This window comes from Microcebus murinus, chromosome 10 (genome assembly GCF_040939455.1).
Source record: "Microcebus murinus isolate Inina chromosome 10, M.murinus_Inina_mat1.0, whole genome shotgun sequence".
Taxonomy (NCBI): domain Eukaryota; kingdom Metazoa; phylum Chordata; class Mammalia; order Primates; family Cheirogaleidae; genus Microcebus; species Microcebus murinus.
The window spans coordinates 9,110,750-9,129,194 of NC_134113.1; the positions used below are offsets into that span (position 1 = coordinate 9,110,750).

At 58.8% G+C, this 18,445-nt stretch overlaps 2 protein-coding genes across 2 annotated transcripts in view; one reads left to right on the top strand and one right to left on the bottom strand.

The window, feature by feature from the left end:
* Positions 1-8,877, bottom strand: part of CACNA1I (calcium voltage-gated channel subunit alpha1 I) — a 109,083-nt gene extending 100,206 nt beyond the window's left edge. Inside the window, exon 1 of the mRNA XM_012741729.3 lies at positions 8,794-8,877. The gene's annotated coding sequence lies outside the window, so the exon portion shown is untranslated. The remainder of the gene's footprint in view (positions 1-8,793) is intronic.
* The window catches only part of RPS19BP1 (ribosomal protein S19 binding protein 1), a 211,555-nt gene that overhangs the window by 178,468 nt on the left and 14,642 nt on the right, over positions 1-18,445 (top strand). The gene's annotated exons all lie outside the window — the stretch shown is intronic.

An 18,445-nucleotide genomic window follows, 5' to 3' on the forward strand; every position in this document is an offset into this window, starting at 1 on the left:
GTAAATAAACAAGGGAGAGAGGTGGGAGTAGAGAGAAACCACTGCCCTCTGTAAAGGAAGAGACATTTAAGTGAAAAACAAGAATCAGAAGGCACCAGCCATGACTGGTGTGTGCAAAGGCGTGTGTGTGCAAACAGCATGTGCAAAAGCGGACAGGCTAGACTGGACTCAGTGCCTTTAAGGAACAGAAATGAGGCCAGTGTGGCTGAGCCTGGGACAGGGACAGAACTGGAGAGTCTGGCAGGGCCCCGTGTGAGCGCACAGGAGCCTGGCTCTTACCCCGGGTGCAGCAGAAGCCACGGGAGGGTTTCCAACAGGGTTTCCCACTGCCCGCCCGGCCTCCACCCTCTCACCTGCTCCCACTGCCCGCCCGGCCTCTGGTGCCCTTTGGCCTGTCTTCAGCAGCTGCCTAGGCCAACACTCTTTGACCCGCTTCCCACTCCCAAGGCCCCCAAGTCAGCCCAGAAATTCCTTTTTCCTGTCCAGTTCCTACCCCAGCTGCCTACGTTCCCATGGCTGGAAACCTTGGGGGGCTGGTAGCCGGGCCCCCCCTGGGATCCAACCTGTCTGCAGATGGAGCCTCACAGAGATGAGAGGACTTGCTTTAGGTGACGGCATTGGTGGATTCAAACATGGGTCCACTGGGCTCCAGAGTCTGAGCTGCCTCCATGTTCCCAAGTCTCTTCCCGCTAGATGCCCCCAGGGCCTACCCAGACACTCCTTTCCCAGGATGGCCCACCAAGCACTGGTGTGGCAACTGGACTGGCCTCCACAAGCAGGGGCAGGAGCAGAAGCCCACTATGTCCGGAACACCTCCTCCCGTTCCTGACTCCCTCTGCCTCTTAGAGCCTGAGTTCCCTCTCTGTAAAGCTCAGCCCTCCTCCTGCCTGCTTCAGCAGACCCTATGAAGAGGCAATGGGAAGGCACTCTGGGACCCAGGAAGGCATGGGACCAGCTGTGCCATCCCAAGGGGCCGCTACTTCAGCCCTTCCTCAACCATCACTACCACCACTACCATTATCACCACCACCACCACTATCATCACCACCACCACCACCATCATCACTATCACCATCACCACCACCATCACCACCACCATCATCATCACCACCATCAACACCATCACCACCACTATCATCATTACCACCACCATCACCATCATCACTATCACCATCACCACCACCAGAACCACCATCACCACTATCATCATCACCACCGCCACTACCATCATCATCGCCAACACCATTGCCACTACCACCACCATCATCATCATCACCACTATCACCATCACCACCATCATCAACACCACCACCTTCACCAACTCTATCATCATCACCACCATGGCCATCACCACCATTACCATTATTATCACCAATACCATCACCATCACCACCATCATCATCAACGCCACCACCATCACTATTACCATCACCACCACCAGAATCACCACTATCATCATGACCATCACCACAACCATCATGACCATGACCACCATCACCATCATAATCATCACCACCACCACCACCACCACTATCATCATCATCACCAACACCATCACCGCCACCACCACCACCACCTCTATCATCATCATCACCAACACCATCACCGCCACCACCACCACCATTACCATCATCATCACCAACACCATTGCCACCACCACCATCATCATCACCACCACCATCATCATCACTATCACCATCACCACCACCAGAACCACCACCAGCATCACCACTATCATCAACACCATCACCACATCACCAGTATCATCATTACCACCACCATCACCATCATCACCATCACCACAACCACCATCACCACTATCATCATCATCACCAACACCATCACCACCACCACCACCATTACCATCATCATCACCAACACCACCATCATCATCATCACCACCACCATCATCACTATCACCATCACCACCACCAGAACCACCACCAGCATCACCACTATCATCACCATCATCACCAGTATCAGCATTACCATCACCATAACCATCACCATCATCACCATCACCACAACCATCATGACCACCATCACCATCATAATCATCACCATCACCACGACCACCATCACCACTATCATCATCATCACCAACACCATCGTCACCACTACCATCAGCACCATTACCATCATCATCACCAACACCATTGCCGCCACCACCATCATCATCATCACCACTATCACCATCATCATCAATGCCACCACCTTCACCACCACTATCATCATCACTACTACCACTACCATCATTACCACCATAACCATCACCACCATCATCATCACTACCATTGCCATCATCATCACTAACACCACCATTATCACCACCATTATCATCATCACCACTATCACCATCACCACCATCATCATCAATGCCACCACCTTCACCACCACTATCATCACCACCACCACTACCATCATCACCACCATAACCATCACCACGATCATCATCACTACCATTGCCACCATCACCACTAACACCACCACCATCACCACCACTATCACCATGATCATCACCAACACCACCACCATCACCACCACCATCATCATCACCACCATTGCCATCACCATTATCATCACCACCATCAATCACTACTACCATCACCATGACCCCATCAGACAATGGTCAAAGGGCTTTCTATTCCACATCTGTGTCAATACTCACCACAGCCCCATGACATACAGACCATCCTCATTCTTACCTCATGGAAGAGGACACAGGGCCCCAGGGAAGTCCAGCGGTAGCCACAGTCACCCAGATGGTACAGGACAGAGTCAAGGTCCCAGCTCAGATCTGCTCACTCCCAAGCCCAGGCACTGAACCACTACAGGCACCACCCTGGGACAGGGAACAGTGCCCTGGAACCAGCCCCCCTCCCAGCTGGGTCCCCGGGCAGTGGCAATACAGCTGCTGGTCCAGCCAAGATCCCCAAATCTTCCCAAGGAGGTGGGGAAACGTGATTCCCAGAATCTTCCAGCCAGTACTCAAAAGCCCTTCGAGTGTGGTGTGGGAAGCCTTGTGTCTCCAGAGCTCAGAGCCCTCGTAGAGGAAGACTCGCGGTCTGGCCTGGTCGCCGCAGACCCTGTGTGTGTGCACATGTGTGTGCATGTGCATGTGTGTTTTCACACAGGCAGGTGACTTATTTATCCCTTTGTCAACAATCACGCACCAGCTAATGCCCCTGCTAGAAGAACAAACAACACATTCATTCAGGGAACACTAGAATCCAGGAATTGCAGAATCAGAGTATCTCAGAACCACCCAGAACCTTGGAGGCCCACAATATATTAACTACAATATCCTGAACCTATAGCGTAGAGTTTCAGAGCAGGGGCGCTAGAGCCGGGACTCAAACGCAGGTCTCCCCTCTGGCACCAACCCACCCTGGCACACAACTCAGCCTGGCAGGTGCCCTCAGCTACTCTGTCCACACAGGGGACAAAATGAGGGGTGACCATCCTGGGGCAGGGCTGCTGTGCGGAAGAGCTGGGTCACAGCGCCAGGTGCTAGGCAAGTGCAGAGTGAGGCCCCGGATGGCCGCCCATCCCCCCGCCAGAGCTCTGGGCTCCTGGAACTTCCCAGAAACAGTGTCTGGTTTACTCTTATGGTCTCCAGATCCTCAAACAGGGACTCCCCGAAAAAAACAGAACCCCAAAGTGGCCTAATCCATCACAACACACACTCACAAACACAAAGATGACAGTCACACTCATACAGACTCACACCCTTAATCACACACTCCAGAGCACACTCGCCCACATACACTCACATATACACAATCACACACAACAAACATAGCGGTGCATTCACACGTACATACAGTCACACACTTGCACACAGACATACACAGATAACATACACAATCACACACAGAGACAATATACACTCACACACACACACAACCCAATGCAGAGCCTGCATCTGGTGATCTGCAGAAAAGCCTTTGTGAGGCTTTGGGAAACCTGCCTCCCAGAATCTTCCAGCCGGCATCCCAGAGCCCTGGAACCCTCAGTCTGCTCCCTCTTCCGCATGACAGCCCTGCAGATGCATGACGACAGCCCGCCCACCCCTGAGCCTCATCTGCCCCAGGCCTCTTGTCACCAGCTCCCTCAACCATTCCTTGGGTGACAATTTCCAGATCGTTTTCCTCCCTGGGACCCCTCCTCAGTCATGCTCGGGTTTGCCCACCTTCCTCTGCATGGGCAGGACCAGAATCACACCAAGCAACCCAGAGCAGAGCAGACAGGGCTGATTTTGCAGGTGGGGCCTCTGCTGATGCAGACTGAGAGCCCCAGAGCCCAGCTGGCAATGCAATCAGACTGTCACTCGAGTGGCATGTGGTTCACCAATCCCTTCAGATCTTCTTCAGAGAACTTGAGCCAAGCCAGGGCTCCTTGACCCAAAGAGGAATGGCTGAAGTTTGACCCCCATTTGCATGACATGACACAAAACCTGCTCTGGTCTGGCCAGGTGAACCTGCCCACATCTTACATTCATCTTGGACCTGTCACCAAAATCAACAGCTAGTCCTCCCAGCTTTGCGGGTGAATTGGACCCGCACCACGAGCCGTGAGGCTAAGCAGACTCACAGCCAACATTATTGGTGAGCACTTACTATGGCCAGACACTTTGCTGCAACCCGGAGAAGTAAGTGCTTTCACTCTCTCCACTTTACAGGTGAGGAAACTGAGGCACAGAGAGGTTAGGGGACTTTGGCAAGGTCTAGAGCTACTTAGTGAAAGAGCTGGAATTTGGATCCAGGCAGCACGACTCCAGGTCACAGTTAAAGGGCTGTCCTTTAACAGGAGGTTGCAGCCACCTGCCCCCTGCCCTGTTCAGTGTGTCCCTAGGCACTGTCATTTGTTTCCAGCCAGTCTCGGCCTTATGACATGTGCCAGCAAGCGAGGCTGTGTGTGAATCCATCTCCCGGCAGGCGCCTGCTGATCAGGTTCTGCTCACTCTGTGGTAATTAGGTAATTAGGGCCTCGGGTCTCACTGCAGCCAAGGCATCGGGGGAGCACGGGTCCGGAGACCCAGGGCCCGGGCTCAAGGACCAACTCTGCCCTCACCGTGTTCCACAGCTGGCCAAGCTCCAACTCCTCTTGTATAAAACACAGAAGGCAGTGCCTTTTCTCCCTCAAAAACAAGATAAGAAACGGGGGATTCGGAAAGTATCTTAAGGAAAGGGAAACAGCTTCACTGTACGAGGCCCCTGCTTGGCACTGCAGAAGCACTTCCAAGCCTCCAAAAACCCTTTAAGGTAGGAGGTATTATTACAATTTTATAAGAAGCTGGTGCTCCTGTGATGCTAAGTGACTTGCTCCTCTGGGCCATGGTCACAGACTTGCTCATCTCTCCCCCAGCCCCCGGGACAAGAGCCAAGCAGTCCAGAGATGGGGCCTGAGTCCCAGGACCAACGGAGGGCAGGATGCAGCCCCAGGTGCCCAACAGGGCAGGAGGGAAGACCCCAAGGCTCTTCTGAAAGTGCCCCATTAGCCAGATGGCTCCAGCCAGAGTCCAGGAGAAGGGGGCAGTTGGCAGAGGCAGTCTCGGAAGTGACGGTGGAAGGCGTGCGAGGCAGGACCGTGTCCGCACTGGACCTGGCCCCGAAGAGACGGTGGCCTCCACAGAACCTCAGTCCCAGGAAACCACCCCCTTCTCAGCCTCTCCCGCTCAGGAAGCCCCCAGAGCCCCCGGCACCTGCTCAAGGGTGTCCCAACACCGCGTGCCAAGGCCTCCACAAGCCGCACCCTCGCGGGTCAAACACAGCCGGGGTGCTCCGCTCCCCGAGCACGGGAGGAAATGAGGACTTGCCACCATGTCCCCGCAGGGCACCTGGCCAGGGAGGCCCGGGCCTCTCCCACAGGCGCAGACACTCCAAGAGGGCAATTTTGTCTGTTCCCTTCCGTTCACTGCTGTGTCCCCCCGTGACCAGAACAGGGCTTGGAACACAGTAGATGCTGAATAAATATAAGCGAGAAAGGGAGAAAAGGAAATCACAAAATCGGATTTGCTTTCTTCCCTCCGTAGAGTGGCAGCAGCGCGGGGGGAGAGACTCGGCCCACATCTTCCAGGCTACCGGGAGCCACAGGCCACAGATCTGGAGCCCCTGTGGATCCGCAGGCGGAGGACCCACGGGCCCAGGAGCCCCCTCCTCCAGACTCACCCACAGACCCCACACTCAGACATCCAGAGGGCCACAGACTGCGCTCCCACAGGGTGCAGGGCACAGGCGGCCCCTGGGCTCTCCGAGTCCCCAGCCCAGCCCCAGGACTCCTGGGGACACAGCGCTGACTGGGGCATTTAGGTAGGGATGCATCCTGGGGACGTGTGGGAAGAAAACGTCCTGCAGAAAAGAACAGGAGGGAGGGAGGAGTCAGAGGGGGAGGGGCAGGGCAGGGGAGGGGTGCGGGGCGGGAGCCCTGCTCTCCCTGCAGCCCAGAGGGGTCTCTCTGGAACCCCGTGCCCAGCCTGGCGTTCCCCCTTTCCAGACAGTTTTTGAGCACCCTGAGCTGGGGGCTGGGGAACCAGAGAAGAAGGCAGCCGGGGAGGAGACAGACGTGTTACCTTGGAAAGTGCTGGGAACTGCTGGGGGTGGGAGCCCCGGGGGTGGGGGAGGGACAGAGTGGTGCCCGAACTGGCTGGCCTGGGAAGGAGGCCACACTTGGGGAGTGAGGTGGAGGTGGCAGAGAGGACAGGGGAGCCGGGCCTGATGCAGGGGACGGGGGGTGGGGGTCGGAGGTGGCAACCCGAGGGCCCAGGGTGGGGATCTGGGTCCAGCACCACAGAGCGCTGGATCGGCTGCAATCGCGGCTGTTCGGGAACCTGCTCCCCGCCTGGCTGTGGGCTCACCAGGGCAGGCCGCCTGGAGCCAGCCAGAGAGGGTGGGAGAGGAGGGGGTTCTCGCAGCAACCTCTACCCCCACCTCCCCACCCAAGGTCAACGGGAGTCAGCAGGGGCTGGAGGACTACCTGGCGCCCCCTGGTGGGCCCAGAAGATGCCCTCTCAGCCCCAACCCTCTGAGAAGCGCCTGGCATGGGGTGGGGGAGGGGCAGGGCATGCCAGGTGGGTGGGCAGGAATGGGGAGAAGGGGACAGACGACCTTGGCCAAAGGGAAGGGGAGGGGACTTCAGACGGGCCTGCAGCCCCTTCCCCAAGCCTGCCATCCTGGCGCCCGGGCAGGCGTGGCAGCTCTGAGAAGCCAGGAATGGAGAGAGCAGAGGACACGGTGACACCCGGACCCTCTGGGGGTGTGGGGAGGTTCATCGTTTCATGCCAGGTCAGCACAACACCCCCAGGACATGCTCTTCCCATTCCCTCCTCCTCCCCCCGCTGCAGCTCCAGACTTGGTCCCTGCCCAGTGTCACCGTCCTGTCCTGACCTGTCGCCCCTGGCCCCTCCCTCCCACCTCAGTGATGGCGGTGGAGGAGGGAAGGAACGGGGAGGTCTCTAGACTCCTGCCCACTCCCCACCCCGGCCTGATCCTGGAGGCTGCACAGAAAGTTTGTAGGGAAGGGTGGACAAGAGTTTCCGAGGCCAGCAGGGCCGAGGGAGCCTTTGGTCCAGACGACTGGAGTGAGCAGGGCCTGAGCAGCAGTGCGGGAGGCAGGCCCAAATCCCCGGGCCAAATCCTTCCCGGCCAGCCCACGACCCTGGCCTGTGTGCGCAGCCTCCTCGCCCCTAGCGGTGCCGGTGGCAGCGAGAGACGGAAGGACAGACTGGCAGCCTGCTCCTGCCAAGCCGGGCGCTCCAGCCGAGGACACTCCGCACATGGCGTGTCAGAACCCATCACACCACACACGCAGACACACGCAGGCCCACTCGAGTGTGCGCCCGCGCTCGCTCTCACACACACACACACACACACTCACACCCCTGGCGCCACAACACAGACTCCCAGGGCAGAGCATGTCTCAGGGGTCTCCTCAGACCCCAGTCTCATCTAAGGCTCGGGAGCCCCCAGGACCATACCGGGGAAGGAAGACACAGCAGAGGGGCTAGCCCACGATGTCTCAGCCGGGCCTGTCCAAGGGCCCCTCCTCAGGCACCATGACCTCCCCCAAAAGGGCCTCCCCACCCCCGGCCAGGCCCTCTTGGTCCCCACATCCCCCACACATACCACCCAGCAGACAATTAACACCCAATCATCATAAACACTCATTATATAACCATCTCAGCTGCTGAGGGCTCCCTTTACCCCCTAGAGTCCCAGCTCCGACCCTGGCCTGGCTTCCTGCTGCTTGGCCTTGGCCAGGGGCTGGGGTACTGGCCAAGGGGGGCCCTCTCCCACCCAGGCCTCGAGCAAAGTTACGCCCTGCCTGGGATTCCCCCGCACAATGCCCCTGCTGCCGCCTCCCCCGCCAACACTCCCGGCTCAGCCGCCGGACACCAGCTCCAGCTCTGGTCCCGCTGGCCGCCTGCAGAGCTGCGGCGGCAGAGGGGCAGCAGGATGGACGGACAGACAGCCAGCCTGGGCCCCTGGCTGGCAGCCTGACTTGTTGAATAAATTTCTGCAGCGCTGGCTCACCCGGCTTCAGTATTGGCACCGAGAGAACTTTCGTGGCCTTGGAGAGGGGACCGGTCAAAGTTTCCCGTCCTCCCTCCCAAGGCATGGCCCCGAAGGCACGGGATGGGGGGCCCACCTGCTGGGCACGCGCGGGTGGGGGGAGCGGTCCCCAGAAATAAATAAATAAACGCCTCAGTAAATAAAGAACCCAACGCGCCAAGAAACTGGCATGGGCTGAGCCCTCCCTCCCTGCCCCTGCACCCGCACCCCCACCTCCACCTACCTTGGCATGGACGGGGCCAGGCCGCGGGGGGTCGTCCAGGTTGGAGACGCGGGGCGACGCGTCCCCCGAAGCCGGCAATCCGGAGGGACCCCCAGCCCCGCCAGCCGCGCCCCCGCCGGTTCAGGATCAGCTGAGCCCCTGGGGCGCGCGGGGCGGCGGGCGGTGGGCGGCGGGCCCGGGGGCCCGGGCCATGGCGGGAGGCGGCGGCGGGCGGGCGCGCGGCGAGGCTCCCGGCGGGCGGCGAGGAGCGGGCAGCGCAGACGAGCCGCGGACCGAGCCGGAGTTGGAGCGCGCGGCGGGCGGGCGGGCGCGCGGCGCTCCGGGGCCGGAGCCGGGGCGGGGGCGGGGGTGCCGCGGGGACCGAGCGGCGGGGCAAGCGCCCGGGAGGGGACCGGCGCGGCGGGGGCGCGGGGCCAGGGCCGCGTCCCTCGGCCACTCGCCCTCCGGCCCGGGGCTCGAAGCGCGGGGGCTGCGCGCGGCGGGGGCTGCGGAGGACCCGAGCGCCCGGCGGTGCGGGGACGTGCGGCGGCGGCGAGACCGAGCCGCGCCGCGTGCGAGGAAAAGCCGTCCTTATACTGACACCAAATGTCTTCGGGGAAAGCTGCAGGCGCGGGACGCTGGAGGGGGGAGGCGTGGAGGCGACAGACAGACTGACGGCGGCGGCTGGTGAGCCCCCACTCCTCCCCGCCCCAGTGGGCAGGAAGCCCCCCGCCTTGCGGTCACCTCCTTAAAATTCAGGGTCATGCCTGGGGGAGGGTCCTGCGTCACGAGTAAAAAAGGAAGGTCCCATTACTGACCACCCCCATGTCCCAGGTGCCTGCCCGGCCACCTTACACTCTGGAATCTGACGCGAGATCGCGGGTGTTTATACCACTGCCCCAGTGAGGGGCCACTCACCACCAGCTCTCAAATGGTGGAGCTGAGCCAGAACCTGACTCCAAAGGTCGCTCCACAGCCCATGCTGCCTCCCCACTTCTCATTCACTCACCTGCTTCTTCTCACCCTTCAAAGCTTGGCTGAAAAGCCACCTCCTCCAGGAAGGCTTCAGGAGGCCCCCCAGGTGGAACAGATACCTCCCTCTCCAGCAGCAAAGGCCTCAGCCTCACCTTCCCTGGGCAGCCTGGGCCACAGGACCTGAAAGGTCAACCTTCTCCAGGAAACTGGAACCTCTCCTTGTGCTCCTGCAGCACCAGGTCCCCCAATTCCATGCCCCTCAACCCGCCCGCCCTTTCTCCCTCACCCAGGGACCATGGATTGGGGAGGGAGGAGGGCCCAAGGTTATAATCCCCTTGTATTTGTTCCCTTGTATCCAGCCAAACAAATTAAAGGTATCTAGACCCTCCCAGATGCAGGTCACATTGACTACTCACTGTCCTGCAACTCGGGAAGCATTCAGTGAGCTCCCACTATGTGCTAGGCACCCCTTTAAACCTCCTGGAGTCCCCCTTTTGCCCCCATTCTACTAATGAAGAAACTGGGGCCAAGATGAGCTGCCCGGCCAGGTACTCAGCTGTGAAGCAGCAACTCCAAGTGTGAGTCTGGTGCTCCCAATTTCTGCCCAGGTGTCTCCATCCACACAGGGCCAACTAGCCGGCCCTCTCCACCTCCTTGGAGAATGTTCGGTGTGGGGCATGGCACTGGGGGCCTGGGGGGAGCTGAGGCCTGCTCTGGGGCCCCCTATTCTGGCAAACAGGCACTGCTTTCCAGGAAGGTGCAGTCAGGTTCGATCCCAGCTCTGCCACGTCCTGACTGAGGGGTGTGGGCAAGCCCCTTAACATCTCTGAGCCTCAAGTTCCCCATCTGTGAAATGGGAGTAAAAGTTCACACTTTGCAGGACACGAACAGTGTATAAACGACTTAGCGCACACAGTACCTGGCCAGGTACTATGTGTCTGGCACATAGTAGGTGCTCAGTAAATATTTGTCCCTTCCTAGCTTTTAATCTATCCTGGAAATAAGACAAACCTTTGTAACTAGACCACAACGCAAGGTCGTGTGAGCACACGTGAGGCTAGGAGGTGTCTTGTAGGTGTGAATTGAGCAGGCCAGACAGCATCCTCGGGTGGGATGGATTTGTTTCAGATCAGAGTGGGCTTCAGATCCTAGTCTTCAGGGAATGCCTCATCAAAGGCAAGAGATTTGAACTGGGCCTTGAAAGCTTATGCAGAATTGAGATAAGAGGAGAGGGGGTGGGTGGAGAAATGGCAGCCAGGAGGGGGAAGGCGTGGAGCAGGAGCGAGGCGGCGTTGCAGCAGGCACGCTCTGCCCTGGGCTGCTGGGCGCACAGCTGGAAGGCCCCAGGCCAGGTGGGTGAAAGAAATCAGGCAGCAGGGCAGGGGGAGACACCAGCCACTGCTCGCTTCCTCCCCACTCTCCTCTGGCAGCACTGCCATAAAGTTCAGAATGTTCATCGGGACCTTAGGAAGCCACCAAATGGTGAATTCTCAGGTCTGGGTCCCTTCACCTACAGCCTCCTGAAGTGGCCATCCTGCCCCTGCTTGCATACCTGGGGTGCTGCAGGTCTCACCACCTCTTGGGCAGCTCCTTTGCTCTCTGGGCATCTCTGACCATTCAAATTTCTTTTTATATTTGAGCGGAAATCTGTCCCTCCTTGACCCTAGTTACTTCCCTGTCCCAGCAGCACTAACAATCCCTCACCAGCCTCCTTCAAGCATCCACACTGGCAGGAAGTCCTGCTTTATATCTAACCTAAATGCTCTATGCTTCAACTAAAATCTTAGTTATCTGCTCTGTCACTATTCCGGCCGCCCCAGGCCACCTCTAGGATAGGGGTAGTTTCCGTGGACATGGAGGATGCAGACAGACTAAACGTCGAGAAAGAAGCAGGCTGAGGGGCAATGCTCAAACCTGCTGGGGGATGGGAGTACGACACCAAGTCTCCGCAGAAAACAAGGCTGGGGAGGTCCCTCTTGGAGGCTCTCGCTGGCGGCAGGAGCTTCATTTATTCATTATTGCTATTTATATTGCGCCTGGTATTTGCAGAAGACTGCATCAGCCGCACACCCTCATTAGGCCCGCAACGTCCTGGGAGCAGGGGCTTGCCAGGGCCCTGCCAGGAGGGGGCCGAAGTGGACCCTGGCTTGGAGGCCCCTCGTGCACCCACCTGTCAGCCAGACCAGGCTCTCTGTCACCTCCCCAGACCCCCCTCCCCTGCCCTCACCCAGGAACAAAGCCCAACCAGGTCTTGCTCATACTCCAGCAGCTGCTGGGCCCAGGCTCAGCCCCACCCCCAGAACTTTCTCACACTTGTAGTGGCTGAATAGATAGAAAGCATCCGTCAATGGGGATAAATAAGCCAGCCAAGCTAAAGGAGGCTGGGCCAGGATTCGTGCCCCAGGACACGACATGAGGTTCCTTCCAGGCCTAAAGACCCTAAGAGCACAGAGACAAAGATTCCAATATCTTCAGATTCCACACGATTTATTTCTCAAATGCTCACACACCATTTATCTGTGCCAGGCCCCAGCCTAAGCCCTTGACAAATGGTAAGGCACTTAATCCCTATCACAATCTTGTAAAATTGTTGCTACTGTTTTATAAATGAGGCTACATTGGCACAGAAAGGTTAGGTAACTTGCTCAAGGTCACACAGCTAATAAATGGCAGCATCTGGGCTCTTAGTTAGGAGTGTAGATTCTAAGACTCCAAAGTTGTAAGAGTTTCCAGATTCCAAACTGACAGGGTGGCTCCGCCTACTAAAGGAGGGAGAGGCCCGGCCCAAGATACCTTCCTTGGAGCACATTCCTCCAGGGCATGGAGAAGGACCCTCTCCTCTGCCCTGTGGGGTCCCCAGTTCCCCAGTCATTCTCCGAGCAGCGCTATGGCCTCAAGTCCCGAGTCCCGAGAACCGGGACACTGGTCCCCACGGAGCGCTGCCCCGGGAACAGCCAACCACCATAGGAGAAAACCAATGGCAGAAAGCAAATTTCAACATTCTAAAAGCAGTTGTTGATCACCTACTGGGTACCAGGTCTGTGCCAGGGCTAAAGGACATTACCAGATGGAAAAGTCTAGAAGTGCTGACTGTGGGTGAAACAGGGAGGAGATTTGGAATGACAGCCAGAGAGAGGGTGGGCCAGACACTGGACTTCCCATGCACGATGGGGCAGCCTGAGCCGCAGCACCATGGGCTTGGAGAGGCCGAGGTGGGCTTGGAGAGGCCGAGGTGGCCCTAGAGCCCCATGTGGAGGTAGTGGCTGCGTTGTTCTGCAGGAAGGGAGAAGAGCTGGAAGGTTTAGAGAGAGAAGAGACTGCAAGAAGGAGGAGTCCGGGGTCTCACGGAGGGGATGCACCTGGGGAGAATCCTCCAGACGAGGCCAGGGGCTTTGGGTTGAAGCCCTTTGCACGGCTGCAGTGTCAGTGCCCCTCCCCGCCAAGCCCCCAGGAAAGCCTGCTAGACACGCAGGAGTTTCCAGCGGTGGCTGTTGAGAAAGGAGATGAGTCCCTCTCCGAGCTGACATGAGCAAGAACAGCCCTGGGCAGGTCAGCCAGTCCATCCCCCACCTGCACTGAGCCAGCAGAAGCAAAAGGTCAAAGCCAGAGGGGCCAGGAGGACATTGGCAGCCCCCCAAGGCTGCTGCGTCCATGGGAATCCTGTACAGGTGAGAGGGGTGGCAGTGCAGCTCGCCGACCCAGCTAAGGAGCAGGGGACCCTCATGCCAGCTGGCAGGTGCCCACTTGCTCCATTAGCCCACATGACCCTCCCCAGGTCCTCAGTGATCGGTTCACACACCTCCTCTTACCCATGGGAGACCCAGAATCTGGAGAAATTAAGTAAATTGCCCAGGGTCACATAGCTGGCGAGTGGCAGAAACGGGATCCTATGGCACAGCGAGTGTGTGCACGTGTGTGTGTGTGAGAGAGAGAGAGAGAGAAACAGAGACCTCCCCCTCCTGCCTGCCCAGGACAAAGGGCTAGAAAGGGGCAGAGGGCAGATGGGCACAGATCTCAGGAACCTCAGATTCCCTCCAAGTGGGAGGCCCCTGACTCTCACCCAAAGCAGGTAACTAGAAGCTTCCTGGATGGGGCTCAAGGAATCCAGTCTGGGTGCCTCTGGGAAGGGCGGCAACTGGCTATGGGGGAAGGAGACTGTCAGAGAAGAGAACCCCAGGGGTCCTCCCCACCCCACACAGAGACACCAGAGCCCTCCCATCTGACTTGACAGGTAGCGTGCCATCTCCCTTGCCCCCGCGTCCCTGCCCCCGCATACATTAGGTGCTCGTGTCTGCTGAGAGCATTTCTTGAAAGCCGGTGTTCCAGGGCAGTCATTCCCAGACCCGTAGGGCTGAAGAGGAGATTGTGGTTGAGAGGGGTGACCTGAAATGCCAACGGCCACTCCAGGTGGTCCCTCAGTGATATTTATCGACTGTCCTCTGGTGTTGGCTACGTGGAGACGGATGACCCCAGCCCAGCGGGGTCAGCCACGTTTGCACAACCTGGGTGTGAGCTCAGTAGAAGAGAGCCGGGAGCCAGGAGGAACCAGGCTTTTCTGCTGGGGGGGGGCTCGGTCAAAGGAGGCTTCATCTGGAAGGCCTGGGAGGGGTGGCAGTGGCGGATCAAAGCGCTTTCCTGGCCGAGCACTGGAGGAAGGTCACCCCGTGGGGAAATAGCCTGAGATAAACACAGAGTGGAGCAGAGAGGGGAGGGCGAGGCCAGGCCAGCTCAGGAGCGGGGAGCCAGGGGAGGCGGCCCAGCCTGCTTCTCTCCCCTCTGTCTCTGCCTCTCTCTCTCCCTCTTCCTGTTTCTCACCTCCGTCTCTCTCATCTCCCTGCTCTGGTGCGTGAGCCTCACGCACATGCACCCTCGCTCACACTCTCCCTGCCGCCCCTGCCGCACGGAGAGAGGACGGTAGAGCAGGCGACCCTCCCGTCCATCCTTGGCTGGACAAAGGCCGGCTCCCTGGCAGTCAGGCCCCCAGGAAGCCACCTTCAATGTCACCGTCCAGGAGAGGTGAGGAGGGCTGTGCGGGTGGGAGTGGGCTTTGGGCCGGAGGGGCCGGCCTGGTGGCCGTTGCTGTCCCTGGAGGCCTGGGCCCCTGCCCTGCAGCCTTTGGAGCCCTGGCCGCTTAGGACGGCGTTTGAGCGAGAGGCAGGTGAAGTGAGCCTAGAACTCCACTGCCAGGGCTCAGGGCTTTCTTGCGAGGTTTTGATCTTTGTTAAAACTGGAACCCCTGGAGAGGAGTATTCAGTCCAGTTCCCAGCTCTGAAGCCGGCTCTGTGCCTACGCTCACTCTGGGTTTTGGAGAATAATGCCCAGCCCTGCCCGCTGCGTGGCCGTGGTCATACGGGGACAGAAAATGCCCTAATCAAATGCTTCCACCTAGAGAGTGCCTTGCCATCCCTCGAGCCAGCTCGGGAGCCGCGTCCTCCAGGGTCACCCCAGGGTCCCTCATCCGTACCCCCACCCTGCCTCTCCGCCCCGCCATGCTACACCCCCAGCCCCACGCAGCAGGGCCCGTCTGTGCAGAGCAGAGCTGGGCCTCGAGTGGGTGCTGGAGCGTTTGCTGAAGGGATGCGTGTTCCTCGCGCGGGGGCGTGGCGGCAGCTCTGTCTGCAGGGCTCCTCCCTGAGGCCCACCGTGTGTCAGGCACAGTTCCAGGCCCTGGAGCTAGAGCAGAGAGAGAAACGAGGTCCTTGCTTGCCCTCATGGAGCTTATATTTTAGTGGAGGAGTCAGACAATATGTAAGATAAATAAATAAAACATATAGTACGTCAGGTGATGATCAATCAACCTATAGAGGAAAACAAAGCCGAGGAGATGGCTGGGAAGCCAGGACAGTGGGGCTTGTCATTTTGAATGAGGTGGTCAGGTCCCAGCAAGCTCGGCCTGGGGCTGTGTGGAACAGCCTGGGAGGGGCGGCGCCCACCCGTGTCCCACCCACACAAGGGCGACAGGGCACGCAGGCTCCTTGGTCCCCAAGGCCCAGAGGACCCGGGCAGCGGGGCCCACCTGCCCCCCCCAGGGCCCCATCTCCATTCCAGGTGAGCGAGCCCCTCCCCCACCCTCTCCTGTCCACCTGTCCACCTCTCATCTCGCACTGGAACAGGCACACTCACGCACGCTCACACGCCCCCTTCCACGACACCTTTCCAGGAATCCCGTCTCCTGGGCGGGCTGAGACCTCAGAGCGATGTACGAGGAGGCCGTTCAGGGGGTGGGGCGGCAGGGGCGCACCCTCAGCGGGAGTCTGGGGAGGTGTCCTGCGGAGAGTGGCTTTCACGAGGTGCCTTGAAGGCGGGAGCAGCCTTCCACGGGGAAGATGGGGGCACTTCTAGCGGGGGCCTGGTCTCCTGTTCATTTGAAAGTCAGCATAAATGATAAATAAACAGCTGGGGAAGCAGCATGAGCCACCCCCATTGAGGCACCTGAAAGGCCTCAGGTGTTCCCAGGGGTTAGCACGTCCTCGATGCACATCCACCTGTCCCCCACACCCCTGAATTCCCTGACCCCCACCAGCCCCCAGCCTGGAGAGCTGAGCAGGGTCATTATCACACTCCTCTGGCAGATGCAGAGGCAGAGACCAGAGAGGCCAAGAAACTGGCCTAAGGTCACACAGCAGCAAGTAGCAGGGCAGGGCCTGAAAGCCAAGCCTGTGTCCATTCTGTTGTCCCCAGCCCGGCCAGGTCCAAATAGCTTGGGGCCTGAAACCACCTTGCTTCCGGCCTGTGGAGCGGTCTGGGGTCCCCTGCACACTGACCCTCCAGGGAAAACTGAGGGGGGAAGGTCTCTGATGCTTAACTAAAGCCTTCACTTCCCAGGCACAGAGCTGCCCTGCCCCCCAAATGGGAGAAGCAACACACAGAGACACTGACACACAATCCTCACACTCCCACGTGTGCACGCACCCAGACACACAAACTGCCACATTCGCACAGACCCACAAATGCCACAAACACCCTCACACATACACCCAAACAGATACCATTTTTATTAAATACACTCTCACACCGAGATGCAAATTCACGCAGATGCGTTCACACCCCTTCTCAAGTACACACAGACACATGCATGTTATTGTTATTAAGTTCACACTCACACAAACACGGGCGCAAATATGCCCTCTCCCAAATGCTCTCAGAAGGGGAAGATGTCAGGGACAGAGGGAAAGGAGAGAAGGAAGAGGGGAAACCGAGGGAGAGAGACAGAGGAAATCGACTGATGGGGGAGCGAGTTTGGAGCATCAAAGCGGAGAGAGGTTTGGGGAGAAAGACCGGAGAGGATGGGGAGGGAGGAGGAGAAACAGATAAGGCGATAGGAGGCGATAGGGGACTGGAGAGATGAGAGGAGGGAGCGCGGAGGGAGCCTGTGATTGGAGCCTAACTTTAGCTGCAGCAGCAGTGATGACTCACACTTCAGGGGGGGCGTTGAGCCGGCTCCAGGTTTCTGTTTATATTCCTCGATGAGCTAAATATACAGGCAAGGGGTTCTTCTGTTCTGGTCCGGCAGCTCCTGTGTGTTCTTCCTCCCGCCCGCGTCTCCCCTCCCCCCACACCCAGGGCCCCTGCCTCCCCCAGCGCTCCAGGCCCACAGGACGCTGCTGCTGCGGGGCCTCCCGTGGCCCGCGGCACACGGTGTGCCCTTGCTCAGCGCTCCCTCTCCGTGTCCGTGCCAGGAGCTGACCGCGGGCTTGGACTTCAGGCTCAGAAATCACACGGCTCACACTGCCCCTTTCTGAAGCCAGGAGCTCGGGTGGGAGGGGTGATGCTTGCCCAAGGTCACCGGGCATTCTAGTAGCACCAGCACCCTGGGGCTGCGGGGCCAAAACCTGCCCCAGGAGCAGCGACCAAGGGCAGTGGGGCAGGGGCTGGAGAAGGGAGAGTAGATGAGAGCCCGGGCCTGCAGACCAAGGAAGGAGTGGAACTGTGTGTGTGTGTGTGTGTGTGTGTGTGTGTGTGTGTGTGTACGTGCGTGTAAACGTGAGGCAGGTAGTGATTAGAGGTCTTGGAAGAAAAAGAAGAGAGAGGATTTCATTGGCAAATTTTCCCCGGACCCACAGGGAGCTCCTCTGACAGCATCACACACCCCACCTCCGACCCAGCTCCCCACACCTGGACCTCCTGAGTCAGCATTCAAGGCCCTCAGCTGCCCAGCCAGCGGCCACCAGTGCCCACCCCGCGCCCACGGGGCACTGGCGCTGTCCGTGGTGCTGAACCTCCGTGTCGCTTCTCCCGCCTGGGAAGGTGGCAATTCCTGCCCTGACCTCTCCCCAGGGCTTGGTAGCTCAGTAGGATCGAGTGAAGAGGCTGCCGTGGAAGGAAGGGATAGGGACTACGAGAAAGTCAGCCCCGTCTAGAGTTTTCCAGGGAGAGAGAGCGACTGCTTCGCAGACGTGGTGTTCAATAGCCACAGTGACCAAGGGAAACACTGCAAGCGAAGGCGGCTGAGAAATCGAGGCACCGGAGTGCAGGGAGGCGTCTGCATGCCCAGCCCTGCAAAGCCGTGGGTCCACACGCAGGCTGGTCCGGGCCCTAGGCCGGATGTCTTCAGCCGGTTGAAGCAAAGCACTCCTAGTTTTCTCATGTTTTTGTTCCCCATCTTGATGAAAAGGTTGTGAGTTTTCACACTGTCACAGAACAAACAGAGCCGCGATTTCTGTTTCCCAGGGTGCGTGCTTGTTTCTTGTACACCAGA